General features: G+C 40.4%; 1 protein-coding gene across 2 annotated transcripts in view; it reads left to right on the top strand.

The window, feature by feature from the left end:
• Nucleotides 1–16814, top strand: part of kiaa0825 (KIAA0825 ortholog) — a 135842-nt gene that overhangs the window by 92267 nt on the left and 26761 nt on the right. The window lies entirely within an intron of this gene.

Below are 16814 nucleotides of genomic sequence, written 5' to 3'. Positions count from 1 at the left end.
ACATCCTCTGTTATCCATCATGTCTGATTCCTTAAAATGCTGTCCATGTATCACACGCTCACTGTAACGTGTAACAGCTTCTTCATGTCTGCAGATCCTTAGATGCACTCAAGAAATAGATAATTAATATACTCTTAATGCGTCGCGGTGTGTGTCTGACAGTGGCTGCCATTTCCACCTTGCTTTCTCTTCAACTGTGACAAGAAATTTAACACCCTGGAACAGGTCATCATACTGGTGCGGTCTCCGTCCTCCCGGCAGAGACAGACAAGAGCGAGCAGCGGGCGGAAAAAAAAGGAAGAAAGGAGGAAATAATTACAAATGAAGAGTGACGTGGCGATGAATGGAACATATGCCGAGCCGGATAGCGTTAGCGGCGGTGTTAGTGGTTAGCGTTAGCACTGCCAGGGCTGAAAGAAGGGCTGATGAAGCTTCAGTGGACCTGAAAGGGCTCATTTGAGAGGCTGATATAGCTGGAGAGAAATCTTCCACACTGTCATCCTCACTGAGGGCCAGAATCTAATGAGGAGAGCTTATGAGTAATGCGTAAAGGGATAAAACACGTCGGAGCGTTCTGTACGAGAAAAATAATGATGACGCGAGCTCTTCGGACCAGTCAGATTCCTTATTAAGGCTAAAAAAAAAAAACATGCATCGACTATGCTTAAGAGTCGTAGAATAATTATATCAATCTACCTTCTCCCCCTCTTTACCACTTAAACTCCCAGAGTACATCAGCCATGTGTCCAGGCTCACATTCTTCACTCTTATAACTACACACTTTTCCTATTAGTTTCACTGTAGCAGCTGAATTATTGATCATAGTTACTGAATAATATGATGAATAACTAATAAGCTGAGACTTTAAGAGATTGTTAGGCCAAAAAAAAAAGGGATATGTTTTTAACAAATGCATGCCTGAACAGTAAAAAAAGAGGGTTTGCCCAGTGATACGATTTATACACAAACAGCTTCATAAAATATAAGGAAAAGGCTGCTATGAGTGTGTTGGGAATGTGAGTAAGTGGGTTAAGTGAGAAATAAAACACTCCAGGATATGCTGTTATGGGGAGATAGTGGGAGGAGAGTGTGATACAGCTGTTACCACAACTGTATAAAGATTATAGAGGATTTTTTATATAATCACACAGTGCTTGATTTGAATTCAACTCAAGTCAATTCAGTTTTACTTGTATAGTGCTTCATATAGTGTATAGAGCAGCTTTGTGGAGTTAAATAGAATGCAAGTATAATGATAGTGACATAAATTAGTCCCTCTAAGTTTATCCCTAATTAGTGAGCCAGTGATGAGGAAAAAACTCCCTTAGATGGTATGAGGAAGAAACCTTGAGAGGAACCAGACTCAAAAAGGAGCACATCCTGATCTGGCTGACACCAAATGTCTATTCATTATAGTTTCATCATGGTTGATGTTATCAATTGCTTGCTGTTAGACACTTGAATTGTACCATTATGGCCAATGTAACTGACTGTTTATAATAATCACATTTTTATTACCAAATGCCAGTATACTACCCCATACATATCACTATTCTTTAATAGTAGGCTAGGTCATGTCTCCACTTATGATAGTTTCAAGTTACGATGGTGTCATACATGTTCATCGCATATCTTCAACGCTTGCAGGAGTTTGGAGTCAGGCATTCTGGCCATAGCAGCTTCGAAACTTTTTTTTATATCTAAAATAACAGCTTAAAAATAAATGGTTTCCGTGGATCTGGTTGATGAGTTTGCCTCTTGAGTTAGCTTGTGTTAATATAAAACCGTGATCCGCCTCCAAGCGTCCATATCCGTGGCGTTAGAAAATGAATTCCCACCATCTGAACCCATTTGCGAACAAAATCCCGGTTTAATAGTAACATCAATACATTTGGAAGTGGGTTTTTTTTGTTTTTTTTTATTCAGCGAGCGATTCTGGCACCAAGACGCCTGATTCTTTAGAGTTTTATACGTATCTCTGGAATGACCTTGTGTCCATTTGTAGAAAATTACTCCGAAAGCGTGGAACAGATTCACATTCCTATGAGGGTTCGAAGAATTTCCGGAATGCAGCTTATTCAGCAATTGTGACCTACGTGTACTCTTCTATGTCGGCTCAATTTTTTTGAAATACTTGCGCTTCGGCGTGTGCGTGCTTCTGAGGGTTTTTTATTTCATTTATTTATTTATTTGGAGACATCTTGTTACTGCACTGGCCATGGCCTTTCCTGCTTTGTAGTTCTGTCCTCCTGTGTGTCTGGAAGGTTGAAGGTTATATAGAGAACCTCGAGGGGCTTGTATTGTAGAGCTAGTCCATGGCACAACAAGGCCTGGCACAAGGTCACAGGATGAGCGGGGCTGAGACGAGGCATGAGCAGGATCTCCTCAGCTCTCTTTCATCCCTCACCCGTGGTGCACACTAAGAGGGGGACTAGACCTTGGAAAGCAGGTTATGGCTTAGAGGAAGCTCAGACTGAGCAGACTGTGTGTGTGCCTGCCTCGGGTAGATTAAGCGTGCTCCTTATTTGAGGTAGCGTGTTTAGCTGTTATTATTAATATGGTAATGTCGAATGGAACATTCCCGAATGGATTTGCACACCGGCACACTTTCAATCTCGGTTATGTGAAGCTCAATGTGTCATTTTTCTAAAAATTAAACGATCATAAATCGCACCTGCACGAAAGATTATAACAACAAATATCTCTACATCTTTGTTGTATGAATATACATTGATTGTGAAAACACTCCCATTGCTGTTTTTCATTGCTAGCTAGTTTTGTTGCTAGCTGGTTAGGTGCTAGTTAGTTAGCCTGGTCTTGAGTTACTGAGGCACACTTTTAAAATGTGTCTTTGTTTTCAAGCAATACCATGTAACAATATACTAAAGCAAGCTGTTTATTATCAGTAAAAGAAGCTAGCTAAATAAATCAAACATAGCCAAACACACACATGCATTGTACAGCTTGTTTTATAGCTAACTAACTACCATCAGATGGATAACTAGCTACTGCTGACTGTGTGGTTTTGGTCTGAGCTGCACAAAACACTTCATAGAACAATTTCCAACCTGCTATCAACCATGACACCATAAATAACCAGTTAACATTATAACAAATAATTCTAAATAAACAAAATATCTAGCTGAATAAAAAAGCTCTCAAATCCTTTTTGTTTATCTAAGTTTTGATGTAATAATTTTCATATGAAATCCTTTTGCTAGCTGTCTTTATGCTACGTTTTTTAGGGTGTGATAAATCATTGTCTCGCAGGGACTTTGACACTTGCTGGCCTTTTTTTTCATGTCTTAGGTTTGATGATTTATGACATACTGTACATGTGTACAGATGCTTTAACTCATTAATTCGACTCTCCATCACTGACTGAACGAGTGTTTACTGTACAAGATTTTCAAGGTGACTATCAGTGTCACTACTTTTTACATGTAGTATTTTATTTTATTTTATTTATTTTTTTGAGATTTGAAAAAAAACTTAAAAGAAAGGAAAGCTCCAGCCTTGTGAAATATTTTTGTTGTGTTTAGCCAGTCTGATTTCATCATGTGAGAGATGTTTAGTGGTTTTAGCACAGTTTAAAAGAATGAATAGAGAAATAATCAATGTTTAGAGCAGGATTTAGATCAGTTCACACTTGGTTTAGTCTATTATGCTACACTTCAGTAATCCCACTACAGTAATTTCAGAAGGAAATGGTCAACATTATAACATTAGCATTATATTAGCCGGCTAGTTTTTTGCTAATATATTTGCTGTGGCCGACTATTGTTGCTGTGTTGCAATTTCACTCAGATTTTTCGCACGAACGTTGCTGTAGAACTGTATTAATAGAGCTTAGGGTAATAAAAGCGGGGTAAAAGTAGCTCTTTAGTAGCATTACATGCTCCTAAAGACAAGACAAAAGACAAGCCTCCATAGAGGCATCCATTTTTTTTTTCTTTTCCCCCCACTTCACACGTTTCAAACGTACCGAGGTGGGAAATGACGCCATTACTTGCAACTCACAAATTACCACTTATAAAGTACGACGAAAACAACAGAAGTCTCACTGGAGCCGATGAGAGCAGGCAGTTGAGTAGCATTGTGGGAAAGTGAAAATGGAGTCGTTCATTAAAGAAGTTTGTGATGCCTTTTGCATGTTGATTACTGATGAATATTGGTCATTGTGGTGTTTTTAAAGAAAAGCGGTGCAAGCATCTCGTTATACAGTATGATCATCATCGACCCTTTCAGAGAGGCTGTCCATTTATAAATCATGTTTAGTGAGAGCAGGAGCATTTTAAATATGCGCCAGTGCCAATCATGTCTCCCAGCCCTGAGAATAAACCGCTTCTGGTATTCTCTGACGTGTCCTGCTTCTTATAAGGAGGGCCTTGTTTTCAGTTTTCAGTTAGCTTAGCTTAGTATTGTATTTTGTATGTTTATGTACATATATATGTGTGTGTGTGTGTGTGTGTGTGTGTGTGTGTGTGTGTGTGTGTGTGTGTGTGTGAGTGTGTGTGTGTGTGTATTTGACTCTCCTCAGCCATGCCCTTAGCACTGTGTGGCCTTGCGAGCGCTTCAAAAGAGACATCACTGCTGCATTCGCTATTCCCTCCTTCCTTCTCGCCCTCCCTTCCTTTTGCCCACTCTCTCTGTCTCCTCCTCTGCCGTGAACCCATTTGACTCCTCTGCTCATTTTCGCTCCCTCACTCTCTCTTTCTCTCTCTCTCTGTCTCTCTCTCAGGCATGGTGTGATTCATTGGGGAAGCCATGCTTTTAATCAGCCCATTAAAAATGGATGGCAAGCAGAGGGCTGGTGTAAGAGATCTCATTTGGAGTTGTGTGTATGCGTGTGTGTGTGTGTGTGTGAGAGAGAGAGAGAGAGAGAGAGAGAGGCAATGTGATAGTGTGTTATGTTTCTGCATCACTGTGTGTGTGGTTTGATGCTAATATACTTCGACTGCTGGAGAGGTCTCTGTTCGGGCCATACAGAGTGCTGAAGTTTCTCCCTCACAGCTTCCTAACGTACAGCTGACCTTTATTTAGTCGAGCTTCTTTTTCCTGCTGCTGCAACAGCATTCAATAACACAGCTGCTCCTTTTACTCCGCTGCTCCGTTCACCATGTTTGTGAGAATTCCACATGAACAGCACACTCTGGTCCTTAATCTTGAAGAACACTACATTTGCACACCGATCTCAGATCTTCAGGAAACAACCATGAGCGTTCTAATTACTCATGCGGCTGTGTTCATGAGAAACCCAAAAACATTTGGTGGAAACACATCTTACCTCACAGCCTTCATAAAAAATTTCTAAGGTTGTAAAATAAATGGTCGTACGGTACGTAGGTTAATGGACGTCAAAACGAATTACCCTTTCGATTAGCTTACCGTAATTATCTAAGCAATATCTATTAATATAATATATATATATATATCTATTCATTAATCTGACCAGCACAGAATGAGATGATTCTGAGAATTATGAGTCGCATTGAAAGTTTATGTTTTTTTTAATATTCAGATAATAAAATACAACTGATTCTATCAAAAGCATCATTAATAGATTCAATTGAATGACGGTTTAGTCTGTGGTCAAAGCAAAGTGTTATAATGAGAACAAAATTTTTATCTTCTTATCAAGAATGTCTTGATCTGGAGAACACTTTTGAATCCAGAAGATGGCACAGCCATTTGAGTTTGGGAATCAAGGTGAGCAAATTTGGCTCATTTTTATGTTCCTCTGTTTCAGTCTCAGTCTCATCTGTCAACTCATGTATGTTCCAGTGTTGAAGCTTGAGCAAAAGTTCCTAAAAGTATGTTTGACCAGCTTCATACTGTATATCCAGAAGGAAAAAAAGAAAGAAAGATACTTTAATCTTGTCACATGTACTTTCTATCACAGTGAAACTCTGTCATCGCATGTCCCATTATGTTAGGCAGCTGAGGTCAGAGCGCAGGCTCAGCTATGATAACACTGAGTGTTAAGGGCCTTGCTCAGGGGCCAAAGAGTGGCAGCTTGGCAATAGTGGGGACTGAGCCCCCATGAACTTCTGATCAGTAAACCAGAGCCTTAACCACAGAATTATCACTTCCCCTAAATTTCCCCTAGACAGATGTTGTATGATAGGTGAGAACTGGCTAAACTGGGTGGAAAAACCTTGAAGTGTGTGTGTGTAAGGGGGGTACCCCTCACAAAAAACCTAATTGCCCCTAAGTCTGATCTTAAGAGTACTGCACAATTGTGCAGCTGCGATGAGCACCACAGAACAAACGCGTCTTTGTTTTTTCTACATGAAGTCATGTGACTTTCGCTTTTCTACATTAACATTGACCTTCAATTCAATTCAATCTTTTTTGTATTGCGTGTTTAACAACAGACATTTTCCCAAAGCAGATTTACAGAGAAAAACAGATTATAAAATATGAATGTATAAGTTGCCTATAGGTTTATCCCTCATGAGCAAACCAGTGGCGACTATGGCAGAGAAAAAACTTACTTAGATGGGATGAGTAAGAAACCTTGAAAGGACCAAACACAAAATGAAACCCATCCTCATCTGGGTGGCCCCGAATGTCCATTCATTACTGACTAAACCAGGGTCACCAACGTGGACCAAAGGACCACATGAGTAGCCCGCGGGCCTCAAAAAATAGTGATGATGAGTAATAATGATGAGTAATCATTAACATGATCAGTGTCTTCACATAGATGAATATCATTAATTATTAATAATTAACATATAATACAAGGTAAATTGAGCAAATTTGTTATTTCAGATCAAACTGAAAACTGTGTGTATCAAACTGGTAGCCCTTCACTTTAATCGGTACCCAAGAAGTAGCTCTCAGTTTCAAAAAGGTTGGTGACCCCTGGACTAGACTAATAAACTAATGTTTGCTAGACTGCTAGTTAAAGCCTTAGTCAGTATCTAGCTTCTATGTCCAGCATCCGTATGACCCAGTTGCCAAGCAACAGTGTGTGTTTTAACATTTTACCCACTTGAATGGAAAATAATATAGTGTTCAGTTTAGCACTTGTGTTCGAATGACTTGTGAATGAGTGTGTTTGCGAGGAGAGGGTGGGATTCGGGATGACACCGGCATAATCTCTAACTGCCAGGGCATCTGAACTCCCAGAGCTGAGTGTAGTAAAGGTCTGAGTGTGTGTGTGTGTGTGTGTGTGAGTGTGAGTGTGTGTGTCTGAAAAAGAGATAGTGATAGTTGTTACAGTAAGTGCCTGATTTCTTGGTCAATATTGCACATTGCAGCTTTATACAGGCTAAGATGATTGTTTCTGAGAGGCTGTGAACAAGTGCATTATTTTCACACAGGAATTATGTAACACACACTCACACACACTCACACACACACACACACACACACACACACACATACAGAGGGAAGGAGAGGGAGAAAACAGGCACAAGCGCTTTATGCGTGGCATTCTTTTGCTGAGAAGGCACTTTTTCATGCCTAATTAGTAACAGCTCTGTCTCTCTCGCTCTCGCATTTTGTCTTCACGTTTGTCTGTCTGTCCGACTTTTCTGTCTGTTCGTCTGTCTTTTGTATTACGGATGCTGATTAACTAAACTCCATAAGCGTTTCTTTATATTTTAAAGCTCTCTGTAGACGTTTGATTTTTTTTCCCCACAGTAAGTATACGCTCAGCTTTCCATCCCAGGACTCGGGATCCGGCGCATTTTCTTGTGTCTGATGTTGAATTGTCAGCTTTCAGAGAGATTGTGTGAAATTGGCACCAGGAGAGAAAGTCCTGCAGGGATGTATGGCTAGGCTTCTAATGAGATGACACTCACAGATGCTATAAGGAGAAAGGCTGCTATATATACTGCAAGGTCATGATATATAGATATGTGCATGTGTGTGTGTGTGTGTGTGTGCTCTTGTCTTGCGGAGAGCACATTTCAGAGTGAAATACAATTGCTCAAGTGTGTTATCAGTGCTTATTTCACGGCAGGTGTATGTTTTTGCCTTGAGGTGCCCCTGCGGCAAACCCCCCACCCCCACACACGTATACACACACATATACACACATGGGGTTTTGGGGTTCAGCTTTCTGCAGCAGTACCTTAATGTGTCGTGTGTACAGTAAGTGGACTAGTAGTTAAACGTGTTTGAATTGGGGCTTGTGCGTGATTTGCGTTAAGTTCTTTTATTGTGTTTATACATGCTGTTACCTTTGTGTGTGTGTGTGTGTGTGTGTGTGTGCGTGTGTGTGTGCAAGGAATATTTACATTCACTGTGAAGACCAACAAGTATCGAGGCATATCCAACTCTCTGCCTGTCTGTCTGCATCATTTGAATGTCTGTGTATATCTCACTGTTTGTCTTTCTGTCTCTTTGTCTCTCTCTCTCTATGACTGTTTGTCTCTTTCTCTGCCTGTCTGGCGTCTGTCTGTCTCTTGGTCTGTCTGACTGTGTTGTTCTATATGGCAGTCTACAGATCTGTTATAAACTAATACAAATACAATAGAGTTCACAAAGTTTCCAACTTTTTTACAGACAAAATTGTCATAATGATTTGATTCACATGGAAGAGGGTGAAAGAGTCATTAACTGAACTTTAAAGTACCACCTCTCTCTCTCTCTCTCTCTCTCTCTCTCTCTCTCTCTCTCTTTCTCTCTCTATTTTGCTTTCTTTCTTTCTCTATCATACACCCACACACACACACACACACACACACACACACACACACACAATCAGATAGTTCAGCACTATGTTGATCAAGTCAACCATAGACTGATGTGTGAGAGGATGGATGGGTGGATGGACAGACGTACAGACAGACAGACAGACAGACAGACAGACAGACAGACAGACAGACAGACAGACAGACAGACAGACAGACAGATAGATAGATAGATAGATAGATAGATAGATAGATAGATAGATAGATCTATAAAACACCAAGATGATAGGATTCACAGCTTCAACGACATTATGATCTCTTTACCCTGCCATAGGGCTCCCGATGTTCGAATTATGAGGGCGAGAGAGAGGGAGAGAGGGAAAGAGAGAGAGAGAGAGAGAGGCAGTTCATGCAGCACAATGTGCAGACTTCACATAACAAGTGATTCTCTCTCTCTCTCTCTCTCTCACTCTCTGTCTCTCTCTCTCTTGGCCTCGCTCTCCTCTTTCCTCCCCTTCGGTTCTTTTCTTTTTTTTCTTTTTTTTTTTTTTTAATCTTTTATTCATGGCTTAGCAGGTGATGAAAAATGTATGCCCTGAATCTGGCATTGAAATAAATGCAAAATGAAAACAGAGGCAGTTTATACTGACAGTCTGAATATCTCTATCCAGAACAAGGTTGAGGCACCAGAATCAACGTGAGAGAGAGAGAGAGAAAGAGAGAGAGAGAGAGAGAAGTGCAATGAGATTTTCATGATGTAAATTACATTGTGTAAATTCCTCTGTGGCCTTGAGATTAGTGTGTGTTTTGTTGTTATTGTTTATATCCATCTATCGTACACAGACACGAACCTCTGTAGCACCACCCGTGGGAAAGTTTTTTAGGGCATGTCCTCTTTTGGCCTTAAGAAGAAATGCCCTGGGGTATTTCACTGATCTCTAATAGTGTGTGTGTGTGTGTGTGTACATGATGGGAGGTGGGTACAACACAGCAAGTCCTCATCTCTCAGGTGGTATCACACAGAGGCTAGCTCTTCCTCCTGGCTCAGTAAGCATCTGGTGACCTAAAGTACACCCCCCACCCCCCCACCCCTTCTTTCTCTGATGCACATCTCGTTTGATAATGCACATTGCTGCATGTTGATTAGCTGGTGCAAGCGAGCCAGGTGGATCTGCGCTAACACTTAGGGAGAAAGCAAGGCTGAAGGAGATGAAGAAGTGGAGAGAGACATGCCGATGGCAAAAAAAAGTTTGCACCTGACTCGTGGAGTTTTGTGCTACACTTCATCATAGCACAATTAGAGTTCAGAGTTCAGGTCCGGAGCATCTAGTAAATATTTGGGTGCATATTTTCAACCATCCGATTTACCTCAAAACACTGATCTCCTTACAGAATGCTCCGTCACAGAGCATTCTTTATTACACAAATTACACATTATTTTTTAAATAAATTAGTAACTCATATACAGGTAGACCCAGACTTATATAGATACAACTCGATGACCCCATCGTAGCTTGAAAATATAGAAAATAACCAATTACGAGACATGGCCTTGCCTGCCCAGAAGTCTTAAAGAACGGTGATAAGTATGGGGTAGTATACTATAATAAGTTAATAATTAAACATATATATAATATACTGTATATATGTATTTGCCTGCCATGTGAAACCTAAAATATTTGTACAATTCTGTTGCATCGCTATGTCACCGTAAGATCGATAAATTGTGGAACCACCTTAACCATCGTTTGGACAAATCCTTAGTCCAGCTTTTCCAGATCACATTGTGTTATAGGATATAGGAATAAGAAGAAACATTTTTACAGCACTACATTTTGCATCTTGCAGGTCGGCATGTTAAAATAAATCCTTGGGCTCCACCAAATACATCTGAACAGCTGAATCACTGGCTTCAAAAACGACAGGTTGAAGTCCTACCTCTCCCTGAATCCCTGTTTGTTTTATGTATTTGTGAAAAAACAACAAAAACAACAACAGTTTAGTTGGTTGTTTTAGTGTGTACCTGAGCGTGATTGGTGTGTTCACCCCTGCTTTCAAGGAGCACAACCTGAAGGGCCAAAAGCATCAGTGTTCCATTAAACCAGACTAAAGGCTGCAAATGTGAAAGCAGCCCCAGTTCCTGTATTCACATTCATTTCATTATCCATAATGATTTAATCATTTCATAGCAGTCTTGCTTCTGTAGGTGCACTGATTATCGCCAGGGTGTGTGTGTGTGTGTGTGTGTGTGCACATGTGTATGCATGTGTGTTACTGGCTAGCTCATGCACAGTTCATTATATCACTCCTGCTCTGCCCGGAGGCGGCCTTTGAATGATGCAGCTGTTTTTTTGGAGGGGCCAGGTCTCTCAGGGCAGAGTAACAAGCCTCATCTCTCTCTCTCTCTCTCTCTCTCTCTCTCTCTCTCTCTCTCTCTCTCTCTCTCTCTCTGTCCCCCACCCCCTGCTCTGGGATCTGGCATACCCCATTAAAGTGGCCAAACCCTCGACCATGCCCAAACCCATGTCACCAAATGAAGATGTCTAATTGGCTGCTGCGTGTGAGGGGTGCAGTGTGTGTGTGTGCGTGTGTGTGTGTGTGTGTGTGTGTGTGTGTGTCGGGTTCAGCGTCTCCACACTCGCCTCTCACACTCGCCTCTCACACTTCCTCCACCAAATTCAATTATTAATGGACTGATTGCTTGAGTGCAGCATCTCTGGGATTCCGAATCTGCCACACTGAATAAAATAAAACCACTGCTTTACATTTTCATTATGCCCGAGCCTCTGTTTTAAATTGCAAATGCCTCGCAAGGACCCGGCTGCAGCTCCGCCCGCCCCGTCTCCATTTTACCCTGCCTTTGGCCCCCAAACTCTCTCGCTCGCACGCTGATCCTGAAAGACACTCGCTCGTTTTTTTATTAGGAACATCTTTTTTAGTACAACATGCACATACAGACATTTATCCTCTGCTTGGTATGGGAATGTGAAACGCGATTCGACGCCATAAAATATTTTTGAGAAGAGAGAAAGAAAGACTTCTAGGCTGCAGAGATTTCAGGGCTGATTTGCAATCAGGTCAGATACACAGAGGCACACATGTGCCACCATGCTGCCCTCCCTGTCCCTATGTCTCTATCTAGCACTCTCTCCCTCCGTCTCGCTCATTGCCATTCCCTACACCAGCTGTTGTCTATGACCCTGTTTTACCGCCTGTACTCTAAATCTTACCTTACAATTATCGCATTGTGATCCACATTCATAACAGGGCTCGGTGATATGACCGTGTGAAACTAATACCATGATCATTCGAGCAATTTTTAAGATGCGCTTTCCTGAGTTAGCTGCTTTCTTGTAGCTACTGTACTACACCAACGAATCTCTATAAATATATAGGGATACTTTTTTTTAATGAAATTGGCTCTGTGGTTATGCTAGTGGTATCTTATGACGCCAGTATATTCAGAGTTTCTCCTGAGATGCAGATCCTTTTATTTTTTTCCATTCTTTTAGGCCGAATCACTCAGGATCAGTCATATTAGACAAATGCAGCAGATTCTAGATCATTTTGAGATCTGAGCTTTGACTGGGCCATTCTAGAACTTTCAGAACTTTCTGGTCCCTGCTGATTACATTCCATACAATCTGACCTTCCCGTTAGCACATTTAAATACAACGATCAGGCATAACATTATGACCTCTGACAATTGAAGTAAATAACACTGAATATCTCTTCACCATGGCACCTGTTAGTGGGTGGGATTTATTGGGCAATAAGTGAACATTTTGTTCTCAAAGTTGTGTGTTAGAAGCAGGAAAAATGGGCAAGCGTAAGGATTTTATGGATGTCTAGACGACTGGGTCAGAGCATCTTTAAAACTGCAGCTTTTGGGAGATGTTCCCAGTCTGCAGGCAGTATCTATCAAAAGTGGTCCATGGAAGGAACAGTGGTAAACCGGTGACAGGGACCCTGGCGGCCGAGGCTCATTGATGACTATTGGGAGCGAAGGCTGATGAGCAGATGAGCTCCTGTAGCTCAAACTGTTGAAAAAGTAAATGTTGTAATGATCTACAGGTCAGAACTGTTTTGGCAGCAAAACACAATATTTGGGACCAACACAATATTAGACAGGTGATCATAATGTTATCATATTTGATCTTATTTTAAATTTATAGTCTGTTATATTTAATGAACAATTTTTAGCAGCCGGTCAGGTTTTCTGAAGGTTTTTAAGTAGTATCAGGTTTTGAAGTTATATTCTGTATATAACTATGTTTGTGACAATTAAAATCTTGAATCTTGTAATGCATGCTAGCAACACTATGCTTCCTGCTTCAGATGCTGTTCTCAGAGCCATGAACAGTGGTGGGCTTCTGCCAAATGTTGTGCCAAGTGTCTCATCCGCTCAGAGAACCTTTTTTCAAGTTTGCTGAGTTAAAAAAAAAAAAGGGTTTCCGATGGCTTAGAACGCGCTACACTTGTAAGCGGTAATGGCTGTGCTGTATATAGTGTCTCTAATCTTAGTCGTGGATCACTCCGGCTCCTAGATGTATCCTTTGCCTCTTCATTGCTTCTCTGAGTAAAGCAGTCCTTTTATGGTCACTGACTTAATGGACAGCTTTCTATAGGCAGAGTCTTTGGCTGCTCTATTCTTTGTATTTTAATGTTTCTTGATGGAACCTTCAAAAATTTAGATCCTATTATATAATCAGATAATTCAGGTATTTTCGTAACATATCAAACGTATTCGTATTTCGTAACGTATCAAACGTATCAGGAACAAATGCAAATAATGTATGAATGCTGATTAAAAAATTTCTTTTGCTAACCCATATTGTCTATAAATGGACCAAATAAGCACAGATTAGCCAACATTAGCTTTCTTCATCGGTACAATTATGAAAATTATCTATGAACTGAGGTAACTCACCTATCTAGCAACTTGTGGCTAATATTATATCATTAGCATGTCAAAAGATGCACCGAAAATCTGCTCCGTTGTCTTGTTGTGAAATATATTTGGTCCTATAGCTATTGAATTAGCCGTTTAGCTTCGACTTAGCGAAACACTGTAAGTATTACATAGCGAAAGCTACAGTACTTTAGGTCAAAAAAAGTAATATTAAACTTTAATATGAAATTTTGCTCCCAAAATGAACATTTGTGTCACAAATCTGATGTTTATGGAAAGTTTCATTACACTGAATGGAAATAATTGGATTGGATGTGAACTGTCAGATTCTAATTCTGTTCTTACGATTTTATATCACGTATGTGTAAATAGATTTGTGGTACTCGAGTTTACAATACGAGTGCGTGAACACTCAAAATATCCGTGTGTGGAACTGGAGGGAGGAAGCAGACACAGTGGACATCACTTGTAGTTTGCACAGTTATTATTGTATGTCTCACACACACACACAAACTCACAATCATTACTCTAGCTATATCCCACGTAGCCCTTGGTTCATGCTGCTCATTCTGACTCCCTCTCCACATGGTGCGCAGAGTCCCTTTGCTAATCACCACGGCTAATAGCATCACACAGCTGCAGCTGCTCCTCCCCGGCTCTGCTCGGTGTTTGGATATGAAAGCAGCCAGGGTTACACTGCCTGGGATTTCCTGTAACAAATCCATACATTAGGCCTCATCGGGGAGGCAGCAGCATATTAGTCATGCCATTTTAGTCATCATTGGGGGTAAAAAGTGCATGGAGGGCCTGGCGTGCCACACCGAGGCTCATGGGATTGCAGGCATGGGTCAGTGTGTTGGTGTTGGACTGATTCAGACATTCAGACATGATTTACTCTCCAGGGCATGTGCGCTTTGAAAATCTCAGAGCAAAAAGCGGTAATTGCTGCCTGTTTTCTATTTTTTCAATACTCTTTTTATATTCTTTGTACTGATAATATGAAGTTTATACAAAAAAATTTTCAAGCTATTTTTGGATAAAAAAAGTCTCACATATGTATATCCATTGGAATGTAAATTACACCTTTATAAAATCAACATAAACTGTATGGACAAAAGTTTGTGGACACCTGAGTATAAGATCAGTTTGCTAACTGCGCAATCTACAATATAGTGGAACAACATCTCAGAAGAGTGGAGTTTTTTTTTTAAAACAAATGGTGACTAAATGTGGACTGGGATGTTCAAAAAGCACATATAAATCTTAGGGTCAGGTGTCCACAAACTTTTGACCATAAAGTGTAAAAAAATGATTTATAGGCTAACACACTATAATGTATACTATAATTATGATGAGTGTTGAAAATAGGTGAAAACGCCTATAGTCACTGATATGGAATAAAATGTTGGTATTGACGTAAACAATAACCGAATTACAGTTTGCAAAGCTGAAATCTTTCGCTCTGTGATGCAAAGTGCATTCGTTTCACTATACTGTTTGTTCCTTTTTCTCATGATATTACTCAAGGAAGGTGAGTCACATGCTTCCTCCGAGAGCGACCTTGAACCGCTGCTCATGGTGTCTCAGGGCACGACGTAACACACTCCGAGAAAAATGCTATCCGCCCACTTCCTCAAACATAAGCTCACAGATGCTCTGTGATTGGCCGATGTCACTGTGATTGATGCGAATAGAGGAGAGAGATTGTATGCCACCCCTCCCTTGGGCTCTTTTTAATCTGAATCAAACTGTTCCCTTAAGAGACAGCCGTGTAATATTCATCCTACTAAACACTCGCTTCGCCCTATAAAAGTTAGTAAGGAAATGTTTTGTGTGACTACAGCGTGTTCTGTACCATTAGTATAATCACCATGCAGCGACAGATTTCCTTTTTAAAACATTTACTAGACACAGTAAGTAATTAAACCAGAAGGGAAAAAATGCCTGAATGGATGATGTCGCCCTACTGCACGCTTAGTAAAGGCTCATTAAAGTCACATCTGGTGGCGGCCAGGGCTCCAGGCCATGGCCAGGGCTCGACCCTTATGATCTCTTTACGCACTTTATAATGTGGCTGCAGGTGAACAAATTTAATGGCCACCAATTTTCTAACAACCGCTCTACCTGGCGTGAAGTCAAGCATCAAAATCACCACAGTGAGAATGTTTCTATAGTTGTTTACGCCACGACACTGTCCGATTGGTTAGAACGTCTCGATTCGTTTTCTGTTACAACATGGTTACCGGCAGCAATTCAAAGGTTTATATGATACGGAGTCAAATGTAAACATGGATCTTTGGAACAGATTGCACTGTTTATTGCAAACGTGCCACAAAAGTGGATAATTTTTCTGTAAAAAAAAAAATATATCAAAGGATGTGATGTTTGTTCGGGCATGTTATTGTTTTTGATTGTGCAATCACACAATCAAAAACTGTACTCTACTGTAATCACATTAAATTACAGTAGAGGCTTTGCATTAGAATGTTTTTTTATTTTTTGTAGGGAAGCTTTTATTTAACATTTAAGGAAGGAGTCTCCAGTGTCAGCCCTTTATATGTCTTCTGGACAGGAATTTCAGGACGCTTCCTGTTTTCTCAGTAACACTGCAAATTCGAGACAAAAAAAAATTAAGCTTTAAAAAAAAAACGCCTGTTTGCAGCTGCTAGAGTGTGTGTCATATGTAAATGTTATTTAAAAACAAACTGAGAGGGCAAGTAAAGTACAACCAAATTTACGTTTACATTTCCATTTGGAAGAAAGCCCTTATCCAGAGTGATTTACAATTATCCCATTCATACAACTGAGCAGTTGAGGGATAAGGGCTTTACTCAAGGGTCCAGCAGTGGAAGCTTAATGGGAGAGATTTGAATTCATGTTTAGAAGTCCATCATCATTACAGGTCCAAATCTGAGACATATGTACAGTATATGGTTACAAAAGCAATATAGAAATATCATTTTCTTTTGTTTGTAAAGCAGAAAATTAACATTGTAAGTAATTTGGGGTCGGAATACACTTTCTTCAGAATGCACATATCACAATAATCACTATATGGACCAAAGTATTGGGATTTTCCCAGCCATATGTGGTTCTTTCTGAAATTTTTACCACAGACTTGGAGGCACACAATAGTATAAAATGCCTTTGAATGCAGTAGCATTGATTTTTCCCTTCACTTGAACTTGGTGACCCAAACCTGTTCCAGCATGAAGGTACACCTGTGTGAAAAGCGAGCTCCATGAAGATATGCT

This window comes from Silurus meridionalis, chromosome 27, assembly GCF_014805685.1.
Source record: "Silurus meridionalis isolate SWU-2019-XX chromosome 27, ASM1480568v1, whole genome shotgun sequence".
Classification (NCBI taxonomy): Eukaryota; Metazoa; Chordata; class Actinopteri; order Siluriformes; family Siluridae; genus Silurus; species Silurus meridionalis.
Note: the sequence above shows the minus strand (reverse complement) of the source record. Positions and strands in the feature narration are given on the sequence as shown.